The sequence below is a fragment of the Apteryx rowi genome, unplaced genomic scaffold (assembly GCF_003343035.1).
Source record: "Apteryx rowi isolate R43461 unplaced genomic scaffold, aptRow1 scaffold_512, whole genome shotgun sequence".
Classification (NCBI taxonomy): Eukaryota; Metazoa; Chordata; class Aves; order Apterygiformes; family Apterygidae; genus Apteryx; species Apteryx rowi.
The window spans coordinates 86,084-101,365 of NW_020450775.1; the positions used below are offsets into that span (position 1 = coordinate 86,084).

The 15,282-nt window shown below is 38.3% G+C and overlaps 1 protein-coding gene across 7 annotated transcripts in view; it reads right to left on the reverse strand.

The window, feature by feature from the left end:
- The window catches only part of UBE3D (ubiquitin protein ligase E3D), an 85,594-nt gene that overhangs the window by 46,971 nt on the left and 23,341 nt on the right, over positions 1-15,282 (reverse strand). The window lies entirely within an intron of this gene.

Consider the following 15,282-nt stretch of genomic DNA (forward strand, 5'->3'; position numbering starts at 1 on the left):
GTGCCCCTTACCAAACCAGAAAGATTCCCCATGCACAAATGCTACCGTCAATATCTGAGAACTATTTTGCACTATGTAAAATGTGAAACGTTGGAAATCTGGCAATCGGAAAGCCTGAATCCATAATTCAAAATGGTGGCAAGGCAGCTAAAACACGAAAGCTAAATTCTTTAACTAGTTTAGTATGAATGGTTCTAAAAACGTCAGGAGCAGTCTATCCAGCCTCTGTGAGGGGCAGAGAGGACCAGTCTCATTTGAACTGACATCTAATTCACCTCAGTTTTTCCGATCAAAAATTATTCAAGGAATATTCAAGGACTCATCAGAAAAGTTTAAAAGCCAGGGACAGTAAAGAAACCTTAGCTTTCAAAGAGGAATAAGAGTTCCCACAAAAATGAAAATGGGGACAGCTGACCAAACTGCACAACCTTAGCGAAAGAATTTTATGAATAAATATATTTCGAAAGAAATTAGTATACGATGTCAAAGGTTTAAAGACAATAACTATATATACCTATAACTATATATATACATATATATATATAAAACTATATATATATTCTGGACCTCCTATAACAATTCCAAACATCACAAATGCAAGCTCAAAAATTATTTCAAGTCATTTCACTTCTAGTTTCAACTGTGATTGATTGATTTTTCAATTTCATCTGTTGCAAGCCCTTCTTTGCTCACAGAGATATCACTGAAGTCAGTTCAAGAGTATCTCAGTTCACTCACCCAAAACAAGTATCAGATGATTTCCAAACTGGTAAATCTGATTAAAATATTTACAGAGTATCAGCAACTAACCTGTTTCATGTGCCTAGTTTCAATTTCAAACACATTACTGATAGAATCTCAAATCTCACAGATGCTGCAGGGAAAAAAAATCCAATTCAAGAGACCAAAGAAAATTGTTTGGGGCTTCATCAGATTTACAGATTGTCTTTAGCAAGGTTCTTAAAAAGCAGAATTTTGTATGCAGACTAAATCACTCTACATTAAGTGAGATGAACACAATGATGTTCAAATACAATGTTTCCATTACTTATCATGAGGGAAAAGAGGATGGGAGAGATGAAGCACTCCTGTTGTTCCTATACTGTGGAAAGATATATGCATATGCTGCTTAAAGGTTAGCAGCATTAGCTTAATAAATAATCTAAAACATCTATGCTTAAACATCCCTTCATAGAATATTCATTGTCACTGCTGTAAAAATGGGAACATCTGCCCAGCTTACAGGCTTCAGGGTTATATAAATGTAAGTGCAAATACTTACATAGATGTAAGCTTCAGGCTTACATTTTTTCATCAATGCTTTTGGGGGTTGTACAGCTAACTTACCTGCAGCCTGCCCTTTGTGGAGTAACCCTGCAAATGAATTTAATTTTTTTCAAAAGCAGCTCATTGTACACCCTTTCAGAGCTAGTTATAAGAAAGCCTTGATAAATGGGGCCCTTTGCAGGGAAGAGAAAGTATACTTTCCCAGTCACAGTTTCTTTTTATCATCATTTTCCTTATTCACTTATGTAGTTGTGACAAAATTTGTACAGAGGCCCACCCCACACAGGTAGTACAGAACACTGGCACTAAAATATCAGGTGCAGCTAGCTACAAGTCAGATTTAAAGACCATCTGAATCCTAAAAAGATAAATAAAAACAGCAGCCAAGCACACAACTTCCTTTCCTAAAAATAATCTTAAAGTTGATTTAAAACTGGCACAGTAACATTTTTAATATTGGTCACAAGTGAGCAAAACATGATTTTACTATGAGGTCATTCAAAGAGGAGATGCAACAGCAGAAAGTAAAGCAGCTGCAGACAAAGTACTAGAAATCCTTTGCAAAAGAAGTTAATTAGAATGGACTTTAGATATTGGAAAACACATCAGAGGTAGAGAAACAATATCACACCTGACAATTATTAAATTGTTACACAGAAGCCCAAACAAGACTGCAGTGCCAATGTGACTTTCTGGGCATACACAGACAAACTCATCACTCTGAAGAGCTTCCAAAGAGCAAGCGAGACACAGTGGAGGTGAAGTGGAAGCCTTTCGGCAGCTCAGTGATAAAGTTGGAAAACTGAACTAGAAGGCATCTCCTGGCCAGAAAGCACATTTCCCTGCTAGAACAGGAACCATGGCAGACCATTCCTTTTACAATTCATCATGCTTCACTTTAAATGCAATTACATTTCTTGACAATGCTATTCCCACTGGAAGGCTTGTGCAGGAACCTCATTGCTCTGATACTGGAAACCTTCCAATCTCCAGTCTAAAATTCTTCATAATCAACTATATCTGTATGTTCTCTCCAATTTTTCCTCAAGACAATCAAACTCTACAGTTATCTAGTATCCTATACTACATTACGCTCTTGAAGCAATTTGCCACATTAGAGTCACATCATACATAATGGGTGATACAAGCAACCCATCTGGATAACTGTGTTGAATTCAATGGTACTACTCAAAGAAAGCTGCAGAGGTGCTAAAAGTGTCTTTAGAATTGCTATGTTGGGGGCAAAAATTGCTTTCCAATAACTGATTTATTCTTGCAGAAGCCAGTGACAGTTTCAGTGGTTTCAGAAAAACAAAATACAGTTTTCTATAAAACAACCTCTGTATCCATAAAACTTCTTCCCCATACCAAAGAGTTTGCATTTTTTAATCATGATATGTTCGAAAAATTAGAGACCTTAATAATGTTAATGACATGCAGCCATTTCTGTTTGAAATACATCAACTGAACAGCAGTTCACAGCAATAATATGCAGACAGCTGAAAAGAGGCAGTAGAGAATATCTATGGGCAGATTTTCAGGTATTATTACAACCAACACAGCTGGCACTTGGTAATGATACTAGATTCAAAATACACTGAATCATTAAATATCTGAAGATTCTTGTTCTTAGAGTAATTTTATAAATCTCCTTTCAGAAGATGATTCTTCACATACCAGCATTAATTCCAGCTGGTCAAAACTATGCTGTATTTTTTTTTTAATAATAAAAAAAATCTTCTGGAAGAAGTTTAAAATCTGGAAAAAAATTAGGGTAAAAGATATTTAGGAATGCTTCCAGATGTCTTCTCTGTAGGCCATACTATTGTTCCCATCACAAAACATCAACTCCACTTTTGGACAAAAAGTCCATATTGCTCAACCATACTGCTTCAGAGAGAGAATAGCTGGGAAGACAGCTACTAAGGGAAAAGGAGTACATAAGAAAGTGAAACTACAGGCCTGACACACCTCAACGATATTTCCATAYTGAAATAAAACAACTCTGGAGGGTCCAGGAAAATCAGCTCTTACTGGAGAAAGAAAAATTGTGCTTAGCTTAAAAACCAACTTCTAAGCAGCTCTGCTACTGATACTRTGCTGCAGCCTTGATCAATATCAATTCAGCTGAAAAGCCCCAGTTACAGCACTGGAGACATGGGCAGCCAGATAAAACAAATGCCTGCAGTCATTTCCCTGAAGACTGAGCTTCGATCAGAGACTGCACAATTTTGCTTTCCTCAGGAAAGCCACCAGGGCCCTTGGGAACACTCAAGCGATATCTGTATTCCAGAAGATATATATGAAATTCCTGCCTCCAGGACTGTGGAGAACTCCATAACAGTAGAATCTGTTCGGTTCCACTGTGGAAAAAGGAAAAAAATGGAAGGCTTAACAGGTATTCTGGGAGTGCAAAGACTCTGGGAAGAATGAGTGGAGCTGGGCATGTTCAAACCAAAAGTTGATTTCTAAGTAGTCCTGCCTTGGGCAGTTATTTGAACATATTCATCTGAAGTTCTGCAGCAGTTTTATTCCCTGGAGCAGTACCTTCCACCTTTCCAGTCAGATCTCCTCCTCTTCTGTCTCAAACATTTATGGCCACAAAAATGTCAATTATTATGCCTATTACTCATTCAAACTATTTCATTTATAGCTCAAGGCCAGTATTCAGAGGACTCAGTATGTGAATTGCTTGTTCCCCAAAAGACTCAGAACAGAGATGCTTGAAAAACACCAATGTCTGATTTTCTTCTTAAAGATGTTCTTCAATCTTTGAGAGGAAATCAAAGATTTCTGTTTATCCTTGATGGTACAGCATTCAAAATAAGCAAACAGTAATGTCCTATTGTTATGACACAGAAATTCAGCAAACAAATGGAAATATCCCAAACAACTTCAAAAATTAGTCTTCCTCGAACTCAAACCATATGTTCCCAATTTGCTTTTGCCTTACTGATATGAAAAGTATTGTAAGTAAAATTAACACCCTTAATCATTTTGTTAATCTAAGTACTGTTAGTTTATGCAGCCTGTCATGCAGAAATACAATAGAAACACAAATGCCAATTAATTTAAAACAGACTGAGATTCTAGAATTCTGTAAATCAACATTTGAGGTTCAAGCAGTTCTTGTCAGCAGTCTGCCTAAGAGGCTTTTGTAAGTTTTATTTTTTTACTCTTGGCTCATTATACTTGACTCATTAGTGATTCCTGCTTGCTCAAATGGATCCTGTCATTTGAAAGGCATTATAGGAGTTGAGTATTTACAGTTCCCAAGTGAACCAAAGAGTCTTTATAATTCTGTAAGAAACAAACTGTAAGTATCTAAGTGAAAGCTACTACAATTTGGCTTACAATCATAATTTTATCTTCTATGGATCATCACTATCACATTTAGGCTATCTGGCTCTCAAAAAAGCAGTGCTACAAGAAAAGCAAAATGAATGTAACACAGAGATATACAGATCTTACAGTAGGACTTGCATGTATGTGACATTGCTGTCCCTCCAGCAAACTGGTCGGTAAATTTAACTCCTAAATATAATCAGCAAGAGCAGAGCACCGCATGCTGTAGTACCAGTTTAAAGTTTAGGATTCCCATGTCCATTTTGCCTGTATGAATGCAGAATTGTTTTTCACCAAATCCCCCAATACTGCATCTAGAGGGAACTCACCGCAACAAGCAGGAGATCAGTTTAAAACAGGTTAAAAAAAGTAGTTCTTTACAGCAGTCATGAACTTCTGGAACTTGCTGTTACAGGAGATTGTGCAGGCAGGCAGTACCAGCAAGGACAAAAAGGGGTTATTCAAACAGATGGTCAACAGATGCATTAACAGATACTAAAGGAAATGGAATGGGTTGTACCCTCTAACACCCTTCGTACAACAACTATAGAAGCTGGCCAGTACAAGAGAGAGGCGAGGCGAGGCTCACATGCTTCCCTAAATAACACTTCCTGATGTTGGAGTGAGAATACTGGGCTAGATGGAACAGTGGTCTGGCCCAGTTTGGCATTTCTTATGTTTTTATGACTTTTTGACAGTGGAATTAACTACCTGACAATGCAGCTGTTTCAGACTATGAATTAGTTCCAGATAATGTTGCTTTTAATTCACAAATTTTTCACATGCAATTTCTCTCACTGCAAACTCTGATACTCCGCAAAGAGCTACAGCAATATTAACTAGAGACATGAGAAGTAGTAAAACTGTGCTTACCTGAATTTGTTTCACTAATAAATATCAAGAATTATAATGAAAATAATACACAAGCCTGAATTATATTTTTGTTCTGCCATATTAAAGAATCACAAATCCTGCTTCAAAAGCATATTAAACGTGTTATGAAATCTCAATAGCATATTTATCTATTTTTTCTAATAAAATTAGCACATAAGTAGTAACTCAGCAATATCAGTAACAGTTTCTTATTTTTACATTACCAATTCCTAGGTATATAGCATTTTACACTTCCAGTGAACAGTGCAACAATAGTGCAGTGCAAAGTGAGTAGTAACACATAAGCATTTTCTATTCTACACAACGAGAAAGGCAGACTATGGGTCAGATTTTTAAAAAATGGTTAAGCAAATCAGGAATGCGGATCTATTTTTAACAAAGCAGTCAGAACCCTCCCTCCTTTGACTTCAATGCTAAATTTCAAAGGCAGACTTCATTTGAGCAAAAACATCCACTTAAGTAACCAGTCCAACTGGAATTACAGTATGGTTAACCTGCTTTGAGCAAAAATCCAAGACACCTCTTTTGGTGGACACAGGCTTTATTCCAACATTTCTCTCTACTTCGGTTAGCGCTTCTAATACTACCTATATTTAGAAAGATTAAAATATGACAACTCTGAAGAGCTAGGAAGATGCATCATACCTGTGTTGAGGAACAATAATGACAATCTAGTAATTACCATAAAAGGATGTTGCATGTGGCAGGTCTACTTTCAATAAACAGGAGAGTCAGAATGTCTCTCCTGAAAGATACACTTAGAAGTTGTATACATCTTCCCCTAGTGATGGGGAAGGATGGTACCAGTACATTCTGAAGAACAAATCTCAAGCTAAAAATGATAGTTCTCAGATGGAGCTTTCATCTCTTCCTCCAAAGTTCACCCCAAGCATTCAAAGTTCAGGCGGCCTATAGCTTTCAGAATGTCTATCTTAAATTCGGAAACGTCTTCCCCCTCATCCCCCCCCACCCCCATCCCAAATCTGCCCTCCAATTCTGACTGGCTTTAGAATGTTTCTCTCAACAACCTTTGCTTGGCTGTTCAGTTAGCTCTTCTAAGGCAATTAACCTCATCTATGGTGTCAGTTCTCTCCTGTACTCACCCAAGCAAAAGAATGCAAGAAGGGAGCAGAAAAAAAGTGATCTGAAATAAAAAAGATCCTTCACACTTCATTTACAATCATATCCACTCACTTAATCATCCCAGATACAGCACAACAAGCTTATAGCACAGAAATAGTCTTAAACAGACCACAGAAGACTAAAACAATGGTCACTCAGCTAGTCAGCTCTTGATCTGCCTGCTCCCACATATTTTCTGCAGACAAGAGTTACTGAAGCACTAGGAAAGAGCACTCTATTTCAGACATACAAGAATCAGTGAAATACTGTATCATTGAACAAATTTCAGACTGAATTAGGACACAATTTGGAGCTTTTATGAGAGATGACTTACTGTATAGTCATATACAGAATGAAAGTCATTCTCGGGACAAATAAACAACTTAACATCCTGGAATCCATCAGTTCACAGCTTCATAAGCAGCTCAGTATACATGGACTCTGATGTAATCATAAAACTATAACAAAGGCATTGAACTCACAAATTCCAGGTTTTCAGCCACAAACTCAATTTTCTAGCTTATTCTGTCTCTCTAAAGCTAATAAAAACCACACAAAATTTCTGGAAGTCACTTTTCAACTCTCAAATGATAAGTAGCAAATTCTTAAATAGGAGAAGGCTTCTGCAAAAGCTGTAAACCTTTTAGAGAGACTCTAGAAAAACAGAAAAAGACGAGACACAGAAAGAGTAATCAATAACTTTTTGACAACAAAGGTTTGCCCAGCCCACTACTATAAAAGGAAAGGTGTAATTTCCTCTCATGCACCTTCACAAATCACTTTCCGAGGTCGAGTTATGATTGAATTGCCATGCAACTTTATTTTCTTTATTTTTACAACATTCTCACTTCAGCAGTATTTAAAATAATTATTCCCAGCAGTCAAGGCTGTTTGCATAAGGTGTTATTTGCCAAGAACCTGTTACTTGACAGGAAGACCTCTTTTGTTTGCACAGCAGATTTGCAGGTGGAGGAAAAGAGCCTTGCTGAGAGAAAAGTGGAGAGTACCATCATAACATATACATCATCTATAAATGGTGGAGTTTGGAATCCTGTGAGGATGGAGCAAGGCAAAAAGCAAGATCCTGGCCTTCAGGAGAGCAGACTTTGGCCTGTTCAGGAATCTGCTTGGAAGAATCCCATGAGACCCCACCTTAGAGAGGAGAAGGATTCAAGATAGCTGGTTGATATTCAAGGACTACCTCCTCCAAACTCAAGAATGGTCCATCCCAACAAGCAAGAAATCAAGAAAATGTGGCAGGAGGCTGACACGTGTGAATAAGGAGCTCCTGACTAAACTGTAACATAAAAAGCAAGTGTACAAGAGGTGGAAGCAGGGACAGGCAACCTGAGAAGAATACAGTGACACTGACCAAGCATGCAGGGATGGGGTTAGTGATGGGCTTTAGCCCATCTGTAGTTTAAACTAGCAAGTTTAAGGGGAGCAAGAAAGGCTTCTGCTAGTAAGAGGCAGCAAAAGGAAGGCTAGGCAAAATGTGGGTCCGCTGCTGAATGGGGCAGGGGYCCTGGTGACAAAGGACACAAAAAAAGGCAAAGATATTGAAAGCCTTCTTTGTTGCAGTCTTTAATGATAAGACTGGCTTCAGTAATCCGAGTCCCTGAGACCAGAGTGGAAGTCTAGAGCAAGGAAGACTTAACCTCAGTGGAGGAGGATCAGTTTAAGGAACGCTTAAACAAACTGGACATAAACAAGTCCATGGGTCCTGATGGGAGGGACCTACTAGTGCTGAGGGAGCTGGCTAATATCATTGCAAAGTCACTGTCGATTACCTTTGAAAGCTCATAGTGATCATGAGAGGTTCCTGAGGACTGGAAGAAAGCAAATGCTAAGCTTATCTTCAAGAAGGGCAAGGAGGAGGATCTGGGGAATTACAGGCAGGTCAGCCTCACCTCGATCCCTGGGAAGGTGATGCAGCAACTAATCCTCGATGCCATTTCCAGACATATGAAGGAGAAGCAGCTGAAGGGGAGTAGTCAATATGGATTTATGAAGGGGAACTCATGCTTAACCAACCTGATAGCCTTCTACAACGAGATGGTTGGCTTAGTGAATGAGGGGAGAGCAGTGGATGTTGTTTATCTTGACTTTAGTAAGGCTTTTGACACCATCTCCCATAACACACAAACAAGCTGATGAAGTAAGTAGGGGCAGATAAGCGGACAGTTAGGTGGATTTAAAACTGGCCAAATTGCCAGCTCAGAGGGTTGTGATCAGCGGCGCAAACTCCACCTGGACGCCAGTCACTAGTGGTGTACCCCAGGGGTCAATACCGTGGCCAATACTGCGGCCAATACTGCTTAACATCTTCATTAACGACCTGGATGATGGGACCAAATGCACCCTCAGTAAGGTTGCCGACAATACAGAACTGTGAGGAATGGCTGATACACTAGATGGTTGCGCTGCCATTCAGGGGGACCTTGACAGGCTGGAGAAATGGGCAGAGAGGAACATCATCAAGTCAACAGAGGAAAATAAAAAGTCTTGGGGACCCCAGGCATCAGTACAGGCTGGGGGCTAACCAGCTGGAGAACAGCTTTGCAGAAAAGGACCTGGGAGTCCTGGCAGGCAACAGGTTGAGCAAGAATCAGCAATGCGCCCTCAGGCAAAGGATGCCAACATTCTTTGGCATTCTCTCTCCTGAGCTGCATTAGACAGAGCATTGCCAGCAGGTCAAGGGAGGTGATCCTTCTCTTCCGTCTACTCAGCACTAGTGAGGCCAGATCTGGAGTGCTGTGTCCAATTCTGGGCTCCCCAGTAGGTCTGGCAAAAGGACACAAAGACGATTAAGGGATTGGTGCATCTGATGTATAAGCAGAGGCTGAGAGAGCTGGGACAGTCTAGCCTGCAAAAGAGGCAGCTTGGGGGAACCTGATCCATGTTTATAAATATCTAAAGGGGGGGGTGTGTACAGAAGATGGAGCCAGACTCTTCTCAGTGGTGCCCAGTGACAGGACAAGAGGCAAGGGCACAATTTGAAACACAGGAAACTACTTGAACATAAGAAGAAAATTTCTTCACTATGAGGTTGGTCAAACACTGGAACAGGTTGCCAGAGAGGTTGTGGAGTCTCCATCCGTGGAGATATTCAAACCCCACTGGACATAGTCCTGGGCAACCTGCTGTAGGTGACCCTGCTTGAGCAGGGGGGTTGCACTAGATGATCTCCGGAGGTCCCTTCCAACCTCAACTATTAAGTTTTTCTGTGATGAATATCTCAATAAGAAGGGAGAATAAAATGCATGAGGCATCCTCCCCTAATAGGACTTAACTGCACTCACTACTAATACTCTTTTCAGAAGTGACAAGAAATGATAGCGCACTGCTCCTCTGCATATAATTTCAACTGGTTTCTTGTAAAACAGCTGCTCATAAAGCTCCCACAGGGGATGGAAGTCAGACCTATCCAGAACACATGCTACCACATACATGATACATGCGTAAGTGCTTCCAGTCCTGTTTAATAGCCAGAGGAGTGAGATACAAAAGCTGCATCAATACAGTACTTAAAAAACAACCCTCAGGAAGATTGGAAGAAAACAGCTCTACAAGGAGAAAAGTCCAGAGCTACACCATAAAGAGCATATCTATATATACCTAACCATATCTTAACATCATGATGCTTTACTAGCTACTCAATGTTCTTGAGTAACACAGTCAAACATACAGAGCTAGTTAGAAAAACATACCCAGAGCATAGTTTAAGTCACTACCAAAGTAAATATATACAGAGAGAGGCTCCATGCGACATGTTCTTAATTCTGTTCTCTTCGATATCTCAGTCAATATATTGGGTAATGGAGTTACAGAGATGAGTCTTTCATTCACAGAGAGCATGAAACTGGGAAGAGCAATCAGTATGCCACATATCAGAATTGAAAGTAGCAATGACTAATCTGGAGATATGATCTGAACAAAATTAGGATGTAATTTGGCAGGGACAACTGCAAGATACAAGAACTACCAACTGCACAAAAATAAAAAGGAAGGCAGCTTATTAGACTGCCATCTACAGGAAAGGATCTGATAGTCATAAGAGATCAACAAATTTAACATGAATCAACACTATCATCCTGTTAAAAAGGCTGACACCGCACAAGAGAGAATTACCTTTTCAGCAACGTTCAGCCTAACTCAGAGCAGTTTTTTTTACAACGGTCTTCAGATTCTGTCCACCCTCAACCAGCTATCACTCTCCATGAGTTAATTATCATTGTGCCTGGTACCACTCAGCAGCCAGTTATGAACTAGGAACATTTATCCTACTTAGACRTTTGTCTTATTTGCATTTTTAACATACAGAGTGATACTGAATATAAGGTCCAGTGAAAGCTGGGCTAATGATTTATTGGAGGGAAGAGAGAAAGTTCTGTTACTCACTGAAGCAAGGTGTTGTTCATAGGAGATAATTCCTGATTTAGGAAAACAAAACAAAAACAAACAAGCAAACAAGTTTCCATATCTGAGGGAGTAAAATAAGCATCATGTTAATTAAGAACAATGGCCAACTGTGTTCTGAATAAGAAGGAATAAAACCAGTTTTGGGGTGAGAAAGTAAATCTCTCATGACTTCCCAGAAGTTTTCAAAAGGAAGATTTCATGTATAAAAGCTACTATGTTAGCTCTTATACAAGAGAGAGATTCAAGGGCATCCCAAGGAATCTGAACCTAAGGGTTACCTTGAAAAGGGGGTGCCTGAAGGTGAGTTATTAGAGAACCTCAGTTAGGCTCTCTCTAGCAGAGGCAACTTGCCAGGGGAAGGTTTCACAAAGCCTGAGACCTCAACTGCTACCATGAAAGTCTTTATCCCAGAGTAAGCAGACTTACGCTTGTGTAAGTAGATGAAGTACAGATTTTCTTTCACTTCCTCACCCATGTTTTATAAACATTTGTGACTTATTATATTTTGGATGTTACAAATAAATATTTTTGTTTCTATTTTATCTTAACCTGTCTTAATTTAGGACCTAGCTGTCCAGTACAGGTTCCACTGTGTCCACAAGTATAGGATGGCTGCTTCCCTTCTCTCTCAGATCAGATCTTGGCACCGCAGGAATCAGATAGGACCAAAGTGTATTCCCATAACTTGCAACAACTGAAGCAGCTCTCTGGCATGCAATACTAGATAATAGAGCACGTGCTTGTCCTTTGAGGCTATTGGGGTCCACAACACAAGCGAACCTTTTGTTGACTCCCTCCTACACAGGAGATATCCTTGCTTACTCCCCCAYTAACAGGGAATAGAACAATGTTCTGGTCCCAGAAATAGAAGAGGGGCTCTGAATCCTTCAGTCTTTCAAAGGCATGTGCGTTCACAGAAACAAGCAATAGAAGTATTGCAATTATTGGAATGCGGACATCTAAAATACATTTGGAACCTGTACTATTTAAGAAATCAGACATTTTCTATGGAATTCTTGAAATAAATAACATTAGACCTAAATGCAAACACATTGCATTAAATAAGTTACACTGGTTTTGATATTTTTTTTCTGCTATGTTTGTATTACTGTTCAATACAGAAAGGCTTCAGTCTTACTGCACATATTCAGGCACTACTTCAGGCCAGCTGGCAAATGAGTTAGTGGAAATAGACTCAACTAAAGTCCTTTTTATTGCACTTCATTAGAAAGATAAGAACAGGAAAACAATTCTTAACCAACCATAACTTTGGTTTCTGAACTTTATTAAAAAAAAAAAAAGATTATGAGGTCATACATCAACCAAGATCGAACAACCAGTTCTCCTGCCCCAACAACATACATGCATAAGGGTTTTTCTAGATACCTAGAAGAGACTAAAGAGATGCTTGTCATATTAGTTAAACAAATAAGAAAAGGAGGTTTGAATATCTTTGTTCTTCTATCTCAAAGTCCAAAATCATATGTTTATTTCTGTAAGAGTGGGTGCTGTGATTGCTTCACAGAAAGAAGATTAATAACTACAACAGGAAATTGCCTGTCAGAAGAATAACCAATCATTCCTCAGTTTCAACATCGAGCAGGTGAGTTTAATGGGTGTCCTTGTTTTTGAATTCACCTAACCCCCGGTATATCTGACTGGAGCAAAAAATCCCCCTCCAACATTTATTTTGGATGATTATTGATTTTTATATTTCCATTTTCATCAAGTACCACAACAGCAACTCATCAGACAAAAAGGATTAAACAAATCTGCAGGCACTAAAGTCAATACTGTGCAAATAAAAATATACTGCTGCTAATGCCTATGAATCAGTGCCATTCAGTTCCATACTTGTGTCTAATCTGCAGTTAACTATGTTCTTTTCAGTTAGCATTACAGGAAATATAACAGCAGTTTCGATCACACTAATTTAGACATACTTGTGCACTATACTTAAATTCAAAAGATGTAGTTTTATTATTCCCAACAATCCTTAACCTTGAAGAGTTATGCTAAGGTAGAATAAATTTATACAGTCRATTTAAGGAGACAAAGGTATCTTTGAAAGCTTTTTTGAGAAGTACCATTTCCACACAGGAAACTTGAAGTACTTTGGGGTATAGTTATTTATCTAAAATTACAGGCAATTTAAATACTGAAGTCAACTGGATCCAACCAAAAGGATCCAAGTTTTATTCCTTCATGCACTGTTTGTATCACTGCACACTAGTTACACCATTCTGTGCTCCCTAAAACACTTTAGGATACCACATATATGAAACGTGCTACAGCACAAAACTGTAATTTCAGCTTCCTGCTCCAGCCAGTGATCTTACATATAAGACTGAATCAGCATATTTCATAACAACTTGCATACAGACTTGTATGGACATCCACAATTTTCTTCTGTCTTTTAAAATACTTAAGTGGAGTAGTTGCGACAAAAAATGGCATGTACAGCAAACCTGAAGTCCTTGGGCTCAGTTAAGAAAAGCAAGACAAAAAAAGTAACAAGCACTGTAGAGTTTAATCAGGAATAGGAAATGATAAGAATGTCACTAAAAAGGAATATGATATTGTACTTAAGTAATGAACAGCTCAGAAAGCAAGCAAGAAGATACAGTCTCAGATATATAAATATCTGAGATATTTAATATATTTATATATAAATATAATACATAAATATATTATATAAATATATTTAATATATTTATATATAAATGTAATACATAAATATATTATATAAATATATTTAATATATAAAACCCCCAAATAAATATTCTAATAGGAAAGAAATTAGAACAAGCCTTTCTGTTCTTTCTTATCTGTTTTTTGCATTTTAAGCCAGGGACTGGACAGGGAGGATGTCAATTACTGCCAGAGGAGCACTAAAATCTCAGTTATGCCTTAGTACTGCTGTTCACTGCCAAATCTCAAAAGATAAATACAAAGTAATCTTCAGAAACAAGTGATTTGTAACCAGTCTACCAAAGAAATGGAAAGAACTGAATATAATCTCACAATAAGATTCTGCTGTGGAAAACTCCATTCAAGAAAAGCATTCTTCTAACACTTCCCTCTGACTGCGCTTTTTTTTTTTTTTTTAAATACAACAAAAAAGTAGATAGCATCTTGATGTCCATAAAAGTTACTAAGCAGATAAGGGTTTTATCTCAATAACATGTCAAAGTAACTAAGTGTGTGTCAAGGCAATTAGCCCTTCCCTGTGATAAAGAATTAAAAACTGAAAGGCAAAGCTATAAGTTACACTTCTCCAAGACCTACAGTGGTAAATTAGGTATCTTTCATTTTGAGAGCTGGTACTTGTAATATCCCCCATTCTAAGAATAAGCAGTTTAAATGAAAATATTTTAAAACGTAGTTTGGAACACTAAATAACATTTACATTACAGAGCTTTTCCAACGCCATGTTCTGAAGCTACCGCATTAATAAAAGTAATTTTTTCTCTTGCATGAGTAACAGTAATACTTCCTATTATAGAGTGATCTTCTCTGTACATGTTAGAACTTCGTATTCCCTCCATATGTTAGAGAGTTTATTTCAACTACTCAGTGCTAGATCTGTTTGGAAAAAAAAAGAGGGGGGGCGCGGATACACTAAGCAACAATCAGGACAAACACTATGATGAATCACACGTTCTTTTAAGGTACACATTTTTTCTATGAAAATATTTAAATGCATGTGCACATGTTTGAGTGAGGCAACATTCTTGTACTTTGAGCTSTCTGGCTATAAGTTAGTTGTGCGTTGGTACTGAGTCTGGAGGGAATGTCTTCTGAATTTTAAATACATACATACCAGTTTAAAACTGTCATCTAGTTTCCAAGAGCTCAAAGGAAAAATAACAAACCCAAACCACTATTTAAGTGTGACCTACACAAAAACAATGCTTTCTCTTCTATCACTGCAGAGCAAAGAGCAATAAATTATGCTAGAAATCAGACTCTGTCACCTGCAAACACTGGAATCACAGGTGAATCAATATTCTCTCATCTTTGCTCTCCAACAGTTACAGGCTTTTATTTGTTAGGCAGTTTTGTCCCCCCCACACCACCACAAGGCAGAGTTCAAAGCTTGCAGAAACCAAATGTTTCCTTTATGAGGGCTCGAGCAGAATGGGACAGATTGACCAAAAACAAAACAAAAAAACAAAAACAAACAAAAAAAAAAACACACAAAAAAAAAAC